General features: G+C 41.0%; 1 protein-coding gene across 1 annotated transcript in view; it reads left to right on the top strand.

Moving 5' to 3' along the window:
• Positions 1–12,822, top strand: part of LOC6614334 (insulin-like receptor) — a 45,054-nt gene that overhangs the window by 6,217 nt on the left and 26,015 nt on the right. The window contains exon 2 of the mRNA XM_002038737.2: positions 7,075–7,617. The gene's annotated coding sequence lies outside the window, so the exon portion shown is untranslated. The remainder of the gene's footprint in view (positions 1–7,074; positions 7,618–12,822) is intronic.

The following is a 12,822-nucleotide window of genomic DNA, read 5'->3' on the forward strand; positions in this document are numbered from 1 at the left end:
TATATTGCTAATATGTATGTAAATTCGTTGTAGTAGATTGTAGATTGTTGTTGATTTAATTATTTAATTTCCTTGATGATTTTGTTAGGCACAATATGTTAAAGCCTATTTGTTTTTTTTTTTGCTAATCAAGCAAAGTCTTGAAATAAACGGGGGTTTGCGGGTATCTCAAAGTCGGTGCAATCTACCTTAGCGTTCTTGCTTGTTTTCGGAGCTTTTGTATTGTATTTATAGTCATTTTCATAAACATTACGAGATAAGCCCGACGCCCGCTCACTTCGCCCTTCGCCGTTGTCCCCTCCTTCTGCTTTTCTTGTGTTTTTGTGCGTGGGCATTTTGCGTTGCATATCTATTGATTGGCTTTAGATTTGCTGACGGCATTTCGCCTTGCTTTTGTTGTTTAGGTGATCGTTGTTTTTACTTTTCTTTTTTTTTTTATTTCAAGTTAATATGTTGCTGTTCGTTTTGCAAGTGTTTGTTTAGCTTTCTTTTCTAATCGCTGGGGCGTCAACAATGTTGCCGTTATTTTCGTTTGCCTCTTGCCTTAGTTCGTTCGTTCGCCCGTGAATGACCTTCGCCTGTCCCGTTATTTTATTTCGTTCATTCTACGATCGCTGATCTTTGGATTGCAGTTTAAGGATATATCAAATATGGGGTAGAGAATGTTTCCGGATACTTTTGACTAGTGAAGTAAACAGTAAATACATTAGATACATATTGTTTTAACCAATCCATTTATTAACAGATTTTAAACTAACGAATTTTGCTTTTACTTTGAGAGTATGGGCTATTCGCACCGCAATCGCTTAACATTCAGAGGTTCGCTTAAATCTTTATTCATGAATAACTTGTGCTCGGAAATTGCCTGTCACTTTGCTTTAATCTCGCACGTTGTCACCTTTACTTGGGTTGCTTGTTTTTGTTGTTTTTCGCATTTCCATTGAAGTGGAAAAATGAGTGAGGCCAGGAAACCTGAAATAAAACTTTATTTCGCCAATGATCTTGAGGCGTAGTTTTGCTCATTCATTTTTTACACTACGAACTGGGTTTCTTCCCCTCGGACCCTTTTAGTTTTCCTTTTTGTCATCTTGTCTTCTCTTTCTTCTGCGGCGGGCTGCCTGTCTTTCTTATATTGTACAAAATGATGTGTGCCCGGGAAGTTGTTCCCAAGTGTTTCGTGGAAATTGCAGGCCACAACTTCTTGAACTACTTCATCATGTAAATTGTAAACTAAACCCCGGTTTTAACTCTCTCCCTTGTTTCTGTTTCTGTTGCCATCCTTATCCCACGCCATATTGCCGTCTCTCTCGCTTTGTTTGCCTGCCTCAACAACAACCATCGAGAAGACATTTTTATGATTTTATTTTAACTGTACTCGTAAATTTAGCGATTAGTGGACGCGGTCCGCTCTTCTCGTCTTCTTCTTGTTTGTTGTGCCTCTTCTCGACCACTGCCCCACCTCCTCCTTCGCCTCCTGCTTCTGAACACCTTCTCCACCCTCCTGCACCCCTCTATAAACCACAACCTCTCGTTTCGCGTGCTTCACGCGCCCAACGCGGCACTCCATATACCACATATCGTGTTTTCATACCCTTTATAGGGGTTTTATAGAATAAGTGGAAAGACTTAGACCATTGATAAAAAATTAATATATAAGAGTTTATAATTTGCATTAGATTTATGTTGTCATATTAAATTCTTGCTTTATTTGAACATTTCTCTTTAGCAGTTCTGTTCTCATGACATCCCCTCAACGAATAATAGTAGTATTCTAGTAGTCAGAATTATATAAAAATAATCTATGAATTTACCTACATCTGTGCTCATAAACGTTTTAATAGCAAAGGGTATTCCCAGCTTCGTGGTACAAAAGCCATGCATGCCACCACTGCTGCTGCGGCTGCTCCTTTTAGCCATTGTCGCTGCTGCCGCCCCTTTAACCGCTCCACAAACAATGCGACTGCGGCACTCCACTCAGCAGACAAACAGACCGATGGACATGGCCAGTAGGAGGCGGTGGCGGAGAAGGGCCAGAAGAAAGGCCGCCGTCTGGCCAAGAGCGCTCCACTCTTGTCTGGCCGGGTCGGTCGGTCCGCATCCCCCGAGCCTCTGCAAAGTCCCCTCTCCTCCGGCGGCACCCACTTTGTGTCACTGACTGTCTGCTGATGTTTGCTTTTGCAACATTGTTGCACAAGTTTATTTTTAAACACATTTCCATGATGTTCCGCTTTTTTGTCCGTCTGCCACGCTGACTCTGCACATTGGCCAATGGGCGTTGGATCGGATCGGATCGGATGGGTATTCTTCCAGGCCCGAATCGCAATCCTTGGAATTGCGGCTGCCACAGATATTTTGCAAAGCCGAGAACTTAGTTTCCCCTAATTGACTGCCCCTAATTGAGTCTAAAATGTCTATAATTAGTTTGCAATCCAGTGTGGAGAACTTTAAAATTGGCAGTCACGGGAGATTTAAAGACGCTTTTATCTATCGACTTATAACACACATTTTTGATAAATCTTATGAATACAATTCCCTTTTTAATAGTCACTTTACCTAAATTTCTATTTTTCCACGTAAAAACTATATATGCTTGCTAAAAAATTAAAAAAAAAAAAACATTTAGTACGGGAAACAGCTGCAAAGATTGCGATACTTTTGACCTAATAAGAAAAGGTTTGAGAATTCTGTTGTAAACTGGATCATGGTAATTAAAAGTGTTAAATGTTGTTTAAAGCTCAAGTTACATTAGATAACTCTTCATTTTCGAAATAATTAAGTTTTACCGAAACTGAACCCAGTGTGCTTTGACTGCATTTTAGTTTCCCCTTTTCTCTGGCTTTTTTATCGCTGCTACCGCTGCCTTCTTGTTTGTTTCTGTTTCGTAAGGTAATTCATTTTGGCTTTTATTTTTATTTTCCCTATTTTTGGGGGCCCGTTGCCGTTGCTGAAAATGTTTGTATTTATAAGCTCCCATACATAGGCGGTGGCTTAAATTTTTAATGGTTTTTTAATTAGGCGGTGCCGTTTGATGATTCGTACTCCTTCGTAGTCGGACCTCTTTTGCAACACACCCCTTTCTCCTTCATTAGCAGCTCATTTACGAAACACGAAGGACTAAACCCACAAAAATGTATTGACTAAAAAGTTGCCCAACAAAATACTATAAATAAAAACCTTGCAGATAATATTGGAGATATTATATGAAATATTCCTATTACAAATGGTATTAGTTTTTTCTTTTTATTTTTACTTATTTTTTTTTTATTTTTAAATACAAAATACCACTTGTTTGACTCGAGACTTCAATTAAAATTAAGCATTGTAACATTTTGTTGTAGTTGGATAATATGTCTTTGATGTCCAGATTTAAAGCAGACAGAGTGTAAACACTCGATTACAAATTACAACCACTACGACTGGAAACTACGGACTACAACTGGAACTACGTCCGCAGTTTTACAACTTTACAACCGCATGTGTAGTTTTTTATTGCAACCCATTTGGGCGACGTTGCCGCTTCCGTTTTCTGCCTCCCCCTTCTGCTCCTGTTCTTCTTCTTCTCCTCCTGCTGCTTCCTCCTTCTCCTCTTCCTCGCCGGTTCCACTTTGGGCCGTTTTACGAGGTGCCTGCTAGTATTTTTTGGTAGTCACTGTACCACATTGCGCCGCAACAACAACAAAACAACAAAAACACCAGCAAAGGGCCAACGACACCGACATTTTCTGCACTCCGTACTCTCACACACACACACACACACACAAAACTCCTTCTTCCTCTCTCTGTCGTTTCCTCTCTGTCGCACGGCCACATGCGTTTCGGGGGTGTGAGCGGGACAGTCGTGCGCCTCTTTTTCCATTCATAAGCGACTGCGTTTTGCGCTCGTTGTTGTTGCTTTTGTCTCTCTGCTGGCGCTTGGCAAAAAATTTTTAAAAAAGTTATTTGGCGGCCTCCATCTGTGAGGAAATTTGTTTCGTTATTTTATGTGTCTTTGAAGTAGTTGATGCTCTTTTCTTTTGTTTTGCGCTTGCAGTATTATTCCTTTCCTTGGTGAGACTGCAAAGTTACCGCCCTTATCACACACACAGGACACAGCCTCCGGGTTTTCCACACCGTACGTATACGTAAGCCATGTAAATCGTGATTTATTCATACCCAAAACAAACACAATACGCTCATAAGTGAAATGCAATTCACGAACTCGTGGTGTTTTTACTATAACATTGTTTATTCAGCTTTCGCTGGATAGCAGTTAAGGGATACCACGAAAAAAACGAATTTTTTAATGTGTTTTAGATGTAAAAATAATAAAAAGAAATGATTATCTAGAAATTAAAATTTCATTAACATATGAGAACGCCAAAGATTAGTGCATCTGGGAAAGGCAATTTATTACTTAAATTTATAAATAATCAAAATGTTGTTTTTGACGATAAGTGAATTCATTTTATCTTCTACTCATAAACTTAAATGAGGTCTTAAACTTTACTTCTACATAAATTGAACAATTTCGAGCTTAAGCTTAAGCTCACCATAGGGACTAGGAATATGATTTTGGTTCACATATAATTTTAATAGGATATTGAATAGGATATTCATTATTAATAGTGAAGTTTGATTGTGCTTTTTGGAGGAAAACATTTTTGCATGGCATGAACGCACTCCTCCTACGCAATTTCCATTCGTCCTCATCCCTTTCCACCACCCCCTTATCCATTCCAAACTCTCCTTCCTCGTTTTGGCTATCCGCAGACATGCGCTCTTCTCGCTCTCTTACGCTCACTCTCTCTGTCTCTTTGTATCCACAGTTTGCGCGCGCTCGTTATGCCTATCTCTTTCTGCCTGGCCGCCGCCTAACTGCGCTTGCACTTTGTTGTTGTTCTTCGGGTTTTCGTCCTGGCTGCGTGTTTTTATACGCACTGCGCTTTAGCACGTCTATCCGCAAAACAAAAAAGCGACTGTGTGAAGGGGGAGAGAGAGAGAGAGAGCGAAGCATGCAGACGCCGACGCTGTTCGCCACTCGCTTGCACTCGCGCCGGCCGTTATTAGATTTCAGTTTGTTTTCGTCCCCATTCGCATTCGTTTTCACACATTGCGCTTCGCGTCATTTTTCGGGGTCAACGTCATTTCGAGGGTTGCCGGCGCTCTGCTTCTGCCGGCGTCGGTGCTGCGCTTCTTGCACGCCTGGCGTTTTTTTGATTTTCCCTTTTGTTTTTCGTTTTTGTTGTTTGTGTTTTATCTCTCTCGCGTGTGCAAGCGCTCTCCCAGTGCTGCTCTCCCATTTGCTGCTGCAGCACATTTTTAATGCCGGCCTGTGCGAGTGTCTGTGAGTTTTTGAGTGTGTTGATTTCTTGTCTTGACCAAAATGAATTTTTGGTTAAATATGCGGAATCGCAAGCAGAATAAAGCTAACTCTGAAGCCAATATTTATTTGTTTGTATTACTCAAAAAGTGCACAAGCCAATTTATTTGTTTTACTGATATTTACGGTTTGACAGAATACTTTGGGGAATGTTTTTGTGCTAATCGTAATTTTAATTTTTGGTGAAAAATAGTAGATTTTTGAAAAATGTTGGTGAAATAATTGTAAAAAAATTTATGAAATAAAAACAAAGATATTAAAAATAAATTATACTTTGGCTTGAAGACAATAACTTATAGTTATCGTTATACTAAAAATTAAAAACATTACCCCTGTTTTGTATATTTTATACCAGATTTATGAGCCAAGTTTTTTAACAAAGTGTAGCTTAAGAGCAATGCCCACTGTCTGGCTAATAAGATGCATTAATCCGAAATAAAGCATTTAATTTATTTATTTATTTAGCTTTAGTTCAGCAGTTTTCCATTTTTTGCATTTCGCGTGCTGCACACAACACTCCACATGACTTGTGGAGTGAGGTGGGGAGCGGGCTGCGGTGGAGCGGTAGAGCGAGAGAGCGAGAGAGACGCTGTATGTCTGGCCTCGTTTGATGGGGCAGGGAAGGCAGGGGTGGTGAGCGGCAAGCGCACTCAAGAGGGGCGTGACGGCAGCTTTTTGATGCTTGAACTGCGCTTGTTTTTCTTGCTTTTGTTGTTGTTTCTGGCGCAGACGGTTTTCATACCCATTAGGTTGTAAAATCAAAGGATGTGTTAGAACAGTATATTTATTTGTAACTATTAAAATATAAGCAATGATATTAATAATAAAAAAACAAATTTACATTTAAAAACAATTTTAACTAGAAGGCAATATAAATTTTAACAACAAAATATAAACCTATATAATATATACCGAAAATGGTATATTTTGCAAATATGTTGCTTACGCAACTGAATCACTGAACTAAAACATGTTCTCTAAATCTTAAGCCGGCTAAGAAAAGGTATCAAACCGTCAAAATGTCGCTTCACTACTCTATTTTTCTACACTTCGGTTACGTTGAGTTTTGTTCTTTATTTTTCGGTTGCACTTTATATATTTTATATATGTACTTTAGCTGTTGTTCTTGTTGCTCTTTTAGGAAAAGGCGTGGCCCTTGAGTGGCAACCAATATCTGACTATCTTTTTTTTTTGCCATTCTTGAGGCGGTGGTGTTGTAATAAAATGTAGTTTATAGTTTGATAAAGTTTTCCTTAAATTGATAATATATATTTTATGTTATTTTTTTCGCTTGGCTGGCGAATTTGTTGTTGTGGCACTTCTAATGGATTGGCGCGAAATTTGAACGTTGCAGTGCTGTTGGTTGGTCTCTTTGTTTCTGGGTGGGGCCAAATGGATATTGCTGCCAGAATGAGAGACTAACATAAAATTATGGATATTCAGGTGGATTAAAGTGGCACGAATGCTATTTCTCTTGGCTTTAAGTGATTCGCAGGAATTTGTTAATTGGATAATGGTTGCACTGCAGTTGTTAGTGGGTTGACTGTACTTTGTTGCAATTTTGAGTTGGGAGGGGCTTCTTCGGCAGACACAAGCTGTAAACTTGTTGATACATTTTTGGCTTAGCAATTTTATGTTGAATATACCTATTTTAAGGCATAATTCTAATTTAAATATTCAGTTCTCACCTAATTTCTCTAATTCTCACATTTCAGATCGGCGACGACTAAATGCATGATTGAGATCACGTGAAATGATCATCGAGTGCCGCGAAGGTGTGAAAGCAAAAATCATGTGAAAATGTGAGAAAAAGTGTGGAATGCTATGTGACAACAACCACAAATACTTGCAAACAAAAGATCAAGAGAGCAGCGGGCGCGACAACAACATCGAGAGAATCAAGAAAATGATAACCTAAATAAATCAAATTGCTAGTCAGAAAAAACAAACAACAACTACAACAACAACAGAAAGCAGGGAACTCGAAGCCACAGAAAGAGAGAGGAAAATTAAGTTATAGAAGTGATCCGAATTCCGATCCCGCGTGCATTTTCTCCCCCAATCTCAACCTCTCTGCTCTACGGGTTTTTCCCGAATTTACAATTTTCGGGTTTTCTCTTGCCACCGAAGAAAGCTTTCGCCACAAGCTGGAAAGAAAGTGCCAAGGCAGCAGTAAAGAAAAATATTATCGAAACGTGTTTGAAATTATAACAACAAGGAAAAGCGAGGGAAGGTGTCATTAATTGTTCTCGACCAAGGTAAGTTGCATTTCATTTTTTGTCTCCAAGGGATTACAGTAAAATAGCTTTGGACTTACCTGAAAACCATAAAGTATTGCTAACACATGTTATTAAACTGTTAACATATTCTTGTGGAAGGGAAACAAATATAATTCAAAAATTTATATGCAAGAGTTACGTAAAATCCACTTGCATATGTATAAACGTAAAATTCCATTACGCTTTTCCAAGAATTTAAGAGGCAGAAATCGTTTGGAAAGTTCCACTGTAGTTTTGTTTGTCCACATCTATCTCCTTCGTTGTGCTTAATTTGTGTCACATTCCAATGAGGTTGAACCAGAAGGGGACGTTTTGGAATTTTTCCTAAGAAATGTATGCTGTTTTGATTGTCAATGGGGAATTTGTGAGCGAGAAGTGGGCTTCTCCGCCCGAAAGATATAGAAAAAGGGGAGTAGCTCCCCTGGTTCCGGATATATCATCCCCAGCTCCCACATTCACTTCGGTATTTCCGCATGGCCCAGTTTCCAGTAACTCGCTTACAATAAATACTGGGTAAAATGGGATGGAGCAAAAACTAAAACGGAGACCGGTCAATGGTGAGGGGTTGTGGGGGTGGGGGGAGGGAGCGGAGGGAGCGGAACGCGTGAAAAGTGGGCGGACGGTGGCAGAAGGTGGTGTTAAATGGCCTCTGTTTCTGAATAATGTGTAACAAATGGCGCGTCTGTCGCAACAACAACTGCAATAATAATAACTTGGCAGCCAGCAAAAGCTGTAGCAAGAACAACAACTGCATAAGTGGAGAACATGGTCGGATCCAAGGGGTTTAAAGGGGGATTTACGACCCCCCCAACCCCCTACTTGTGTAAAATTTGAAAAAAAAAATGCTGTCTTGTAAAGGAATGGATGCTACAACCCGTCAGTTACGACCAGTCACTGTTGTTGGTTCGATTTCAACTCCTTAACAAATATGCTTCTGAGGAATTGCAATCGTAAATAAGAAGGCGGTTTACGAGAAGGTGTCATTCGTGATTGATTTATTTTCGAAACGTACCATAGCACTGTGGCTATAGAGCTTCTTACATACATATATGTTGCTTATAAGTTGGGGTTACTGAGTAGGTTCCGTGGGGGAACACAAATCTCCAACGGACCCGGGAAGTGGGCGGGTGGCAAGTGAAGGAGGCAACCGACCGCATCAGCAGAAGTTGAAGTAGAAGTAGCAGCAGTCGCTCAATTGCACACTCACCGTCTGGGCATTTTCACAGTTTTGGAGCAGACACACTCGCTCACATGGGAACCACTCTAGAGACGACGGTTGACGCCTTGGGGAGTGGGGGCCAGCAGGGAGTGCGGTGCGACGGGGATCTATTAGTGTGTGGCACCATGTGGCATGCGGTATGCCATTGCAATTGCACAAACATTTCTATATTGCTCTAATGTACAATGTATCTCTCCACGCCTCGTGGTTGTCGCCGTCTCATTGTGGCTGTGGTTTGTTTTTCTGCGGTGGAATCGAGTCGGGCCGGAAACAGTTTCAATTGGAAAGGCAACGTGGCCGAAAGATCTGTGCTCTGGTCACTGATAAAGCCATAAGTGGCCTCCATTCATGCGAGTGCAGCTGAAATGCTACAATGAACTCATTTGTGTGAAATGGAATGGAATGGAATAAATGAAAAATGAATGAAATTGCCATGCATATTCGAAAGTTCGTCTAATTACTTAATTGTTTCAAATACAAATTTATTTTAAAATCCCCTATTGGTGTACATACATTCATATTAAGCTATATAAATACTATACCTTTAACCTCTCTATCACGTGGGGAGAAATATTTACGAGCTCGTGCAGTCACTTTGGGGAAATCGATTAGCTTTTGCAGCTAGAACAAACCGTTTCATTTCATTTCCCTTTGTCAATGTGAAAAATCACTACCCAAGAGCCTCATGCCGGCGGGAATCCCTTTTATTATCAGTTTAGTTCGCCCCTCCTTCGCCTTTTGGGCGGGAGTTATGTGTGGCAACTGATATTTTCCCAGGCTCCCGGGGGAAGACTTTAATGAGTTGAGTAGGGAGCCTCCTCCTACACGGACCCCCAGATCCATTCGCATTCGCACTGTTGCAGTCTGCTTTTTTTCGCTCTTCCATGGGGCTCGGTTTGTTTTGTTTCGTTTTGGGACTTTAATGGCCAACTGGTTGCGGTGAGCACGTGTTGCCTGTCAGTCATCCATCCAGCCAGTCAGTCAGCCAGCCAGTCAGTCAGTCAGTCAGTCACCCAGACTTTGATTGAGATAGCAGACTGGTTCTGTGAGGAGAACAGGGAGTAAGGGTCCACGAGGGGCGTCTGAGGGTCTCAGAATCTCGGAGGCTCTTCTTTTTTGGGGGCGTGCTCCTCGCTTCGTACCACTCGCCCACAGACGCGCACATTCTGTCAGTTGCTCAATTAGACGCACTTCCGCTTTCCCACTCGCATTAGTTCTATATTTATTTCCGTTTTGTGCGTGTGATTGATGGCCGACTGCTGGGCAATGATGTAATCAGAAATTAAAACGGAAATGAATACGAAAACGAGACGAAATGTGGCGGACGTAAATAATGTCGCGAATAAGATTGGGGCAATAGAAATTCATAAGAACAAGAGCAGTGCTCTCACCCAATCGCCTAGTTCAATAGCTTTGTACTAAGTGAAAACAGAAGAACGAATTTCCTGTTAAGCATTGGTTTTCTTTCCGCTTTGTTGAACTATTTGTAAGCGAAGTTCAATTAATACGTTTATGATACTTTTAGCGTATATAAATTAGTTCAGCGGCGCCTTAGAGAGAACTTTTGGTTTCCAGTGTGTGGCATGGGATTTCTTTTTGGTTTAAACCAAGCAAGTTGTAAAAAATTAGAGTTCCTTGTGTCAGAAATGTTTTTAAGACTTGGCTCGCCTATTATAAGCGCTTATGTCCGGAGACAGTTAACATGATGTACAGTTTTCCCTTCCCCTTGAGGAGGCACTTTCTCTGCCCCTGCCCTTCCAAAATTTTCTTCTTTTTCCGACATACGTGTAGTTGTATCCAATAAACTAGTAGCAACAGCTGCAGCCGCAGACGACAATCGCAATGCGAAGGGTGTAAAGTGGCGCTGCCACATTCCAAAGTCTGTAGCTGTTTCTCTTCCTTTTTGTTGTCAAGAATGCCGGAGATGAAGAGGAAAACGAAGATGAAGTCGATGAAGCAGCCACAGCAGCAGCAGCAGCATTAATCGTGGCATCATCTCATCGACACTCACTCTCCATGTAAAAATCACGTTTCATGTTATGTGAACGGCGCGTGAATAAGTCGAAGTCCAGAGTTCGAATCGCGAGGGAGAAAGAGACGGCCGCAAGGCAAGCGAAAGAGACGGAGAGAGCAGCAGTCTGCGAATGCGATCGAGCTGAAAATGCAGACTTAATTCGCCGAGAGTGAGAATTTTCTCGATTTGTCTCGGAATGTGAGCTTTCGCGTCCAGACCTAACCCCAATTCGCTTTAAATTTGTTGAACTTCGTGGCATTGTCATTTGTTATTGTAGATATCGTATTCATGTTTATGTAATTTATTACTATTGGGCTTAAACGTGCAGTAATGAGACATTTATTTTAAGTTTTCATATTTTAAGTCATTTGTTTTTGTCTTACCTTTTGATTAAAAACAATAATAAAATGTGTATAGTTTTTCTTTGTAACAAAAGCATAAACCATAGCGCTTCTTTTATTAAATCATAAAATACTGATATGTAAGTTTATTGTCGTAAACCTGTTTTCGTTAAATACCAAGACCCATCATTGAGAACCAGAATATTAAGTCGACTTTGTAACCGATAGGAAAATTGAAAGACGGAGCTTGCTGTGCAATTAGCACTGCAAACGTTAAATAGTTTGTACTTGATGAGTTATAATGAAAAGATAGGGCCATAAATAAGCATACTCCATCTGTCGTTTAATTTATTTTCATTTTTGTTTAAGTAATCGGCGGCGGTAACCCCTTCAATGACAATTTGTTGCCGCCTTTCGCTGTCCCAACTCCCTTTCATTAAAACCAAGTCTAATGGCCATCAATTAATTCACAACAAGCTGACAAAGGCGGGAAAGAGACGGCACGAGTGTCATACTTTATGTGTGTCATTAGGGTGCATTTTGTGTTATGCACCTCAAAATAAGAGAGCTCAGAAACACAGAAACCGAAAGACTTATGGGTATAAAGCATTTCCGCATTCCACAATGGAGAGTCAGCGAAACAAACAAAAAAGGAAAACAGAGACGGGCGCATGCGCAACGGTTCCTGAAACAAAGACGGATAGAGGAGTTAGAGAGACAGAGTGTGGAGAGGCATAGAGCTAGAGGGAGTGTGAGGAAGGGAAAGACCTCGACCCACACTCGTGTGGCGCCCATAAAAACGTCATCGTTGCACATAAAACCCGACAGCAAACAATGCAGCTTGCCATTTGGCTGCCGCCGTAATAGTTTTTTAATTGCTCACAAAAGCCGTCAAAGTTCGTCTCCTCCACCCATATACATAAATGTATATTTACCACAAGCATAACCCGTACAAGGTAAAGTCGGTTGCTCGTTGCTCGTTTGGGCCCATTAATCACTTGGAGTGGAGGGAGGCTGGGGCAAATAACGCCACCAGGTTAAAGCCAGAAAACCGTTAAGCGTATGCAACAAGATCGCCGCCGCCGCCGCCGCCTCTTGGAGATCTCTTAACATATGCGCATATCATCCAAGTCCCCTGCTTTATATATGTACATACGAGTGCTTGTGCAGAGGAAGCGAAGAAACGATCTTGTTATTGACATTGACAATGTCATTGGGAGGCTGTGGGAGGTAGCGGCGAAAGGGAGGGAAAAGCGGTACAATCTGTACCGAATGCTTTAATACCCTAATGTACCAATCTTCACTATGATAACTAACGGTAGGAAACAAAATTTACATTTAATGTAATTTTGACACATCTGTACATCATTATAATATTTATCTCAAGTCTCGTAAAACCGAAGTACCCTCTGAAAGAGAAAACGAGGTAACGTGTTTGTACCCTCGTCCTCACCATATTTCTATCGTTTACTCCTCGGGGCGCAAATAAGTGGCTCTGCTTAATTTTTAGTCTGACCTTTTAACTTTACTGTCCATGCAAGGCCATTTCGCCACGTTTGACGGTTGGTTTGTTTGCCAGATATGCCAGGGTATGCCAGATGGTGTCATTT

This window comes from Drosophila sechellia, chromosome 3R (genome assembly GCF_004382195.2).
Source record: "Drosophila sechellia strain sech25 chromosome 3R, ASM438219v1, whole genome shotgun sequence".
Lineage (NCBI taxonomy): Eukaryota > Metazoa > Arthropoda > Insecta > Diptera > Drosophilidae > Drosophila > Drosophila sechellia.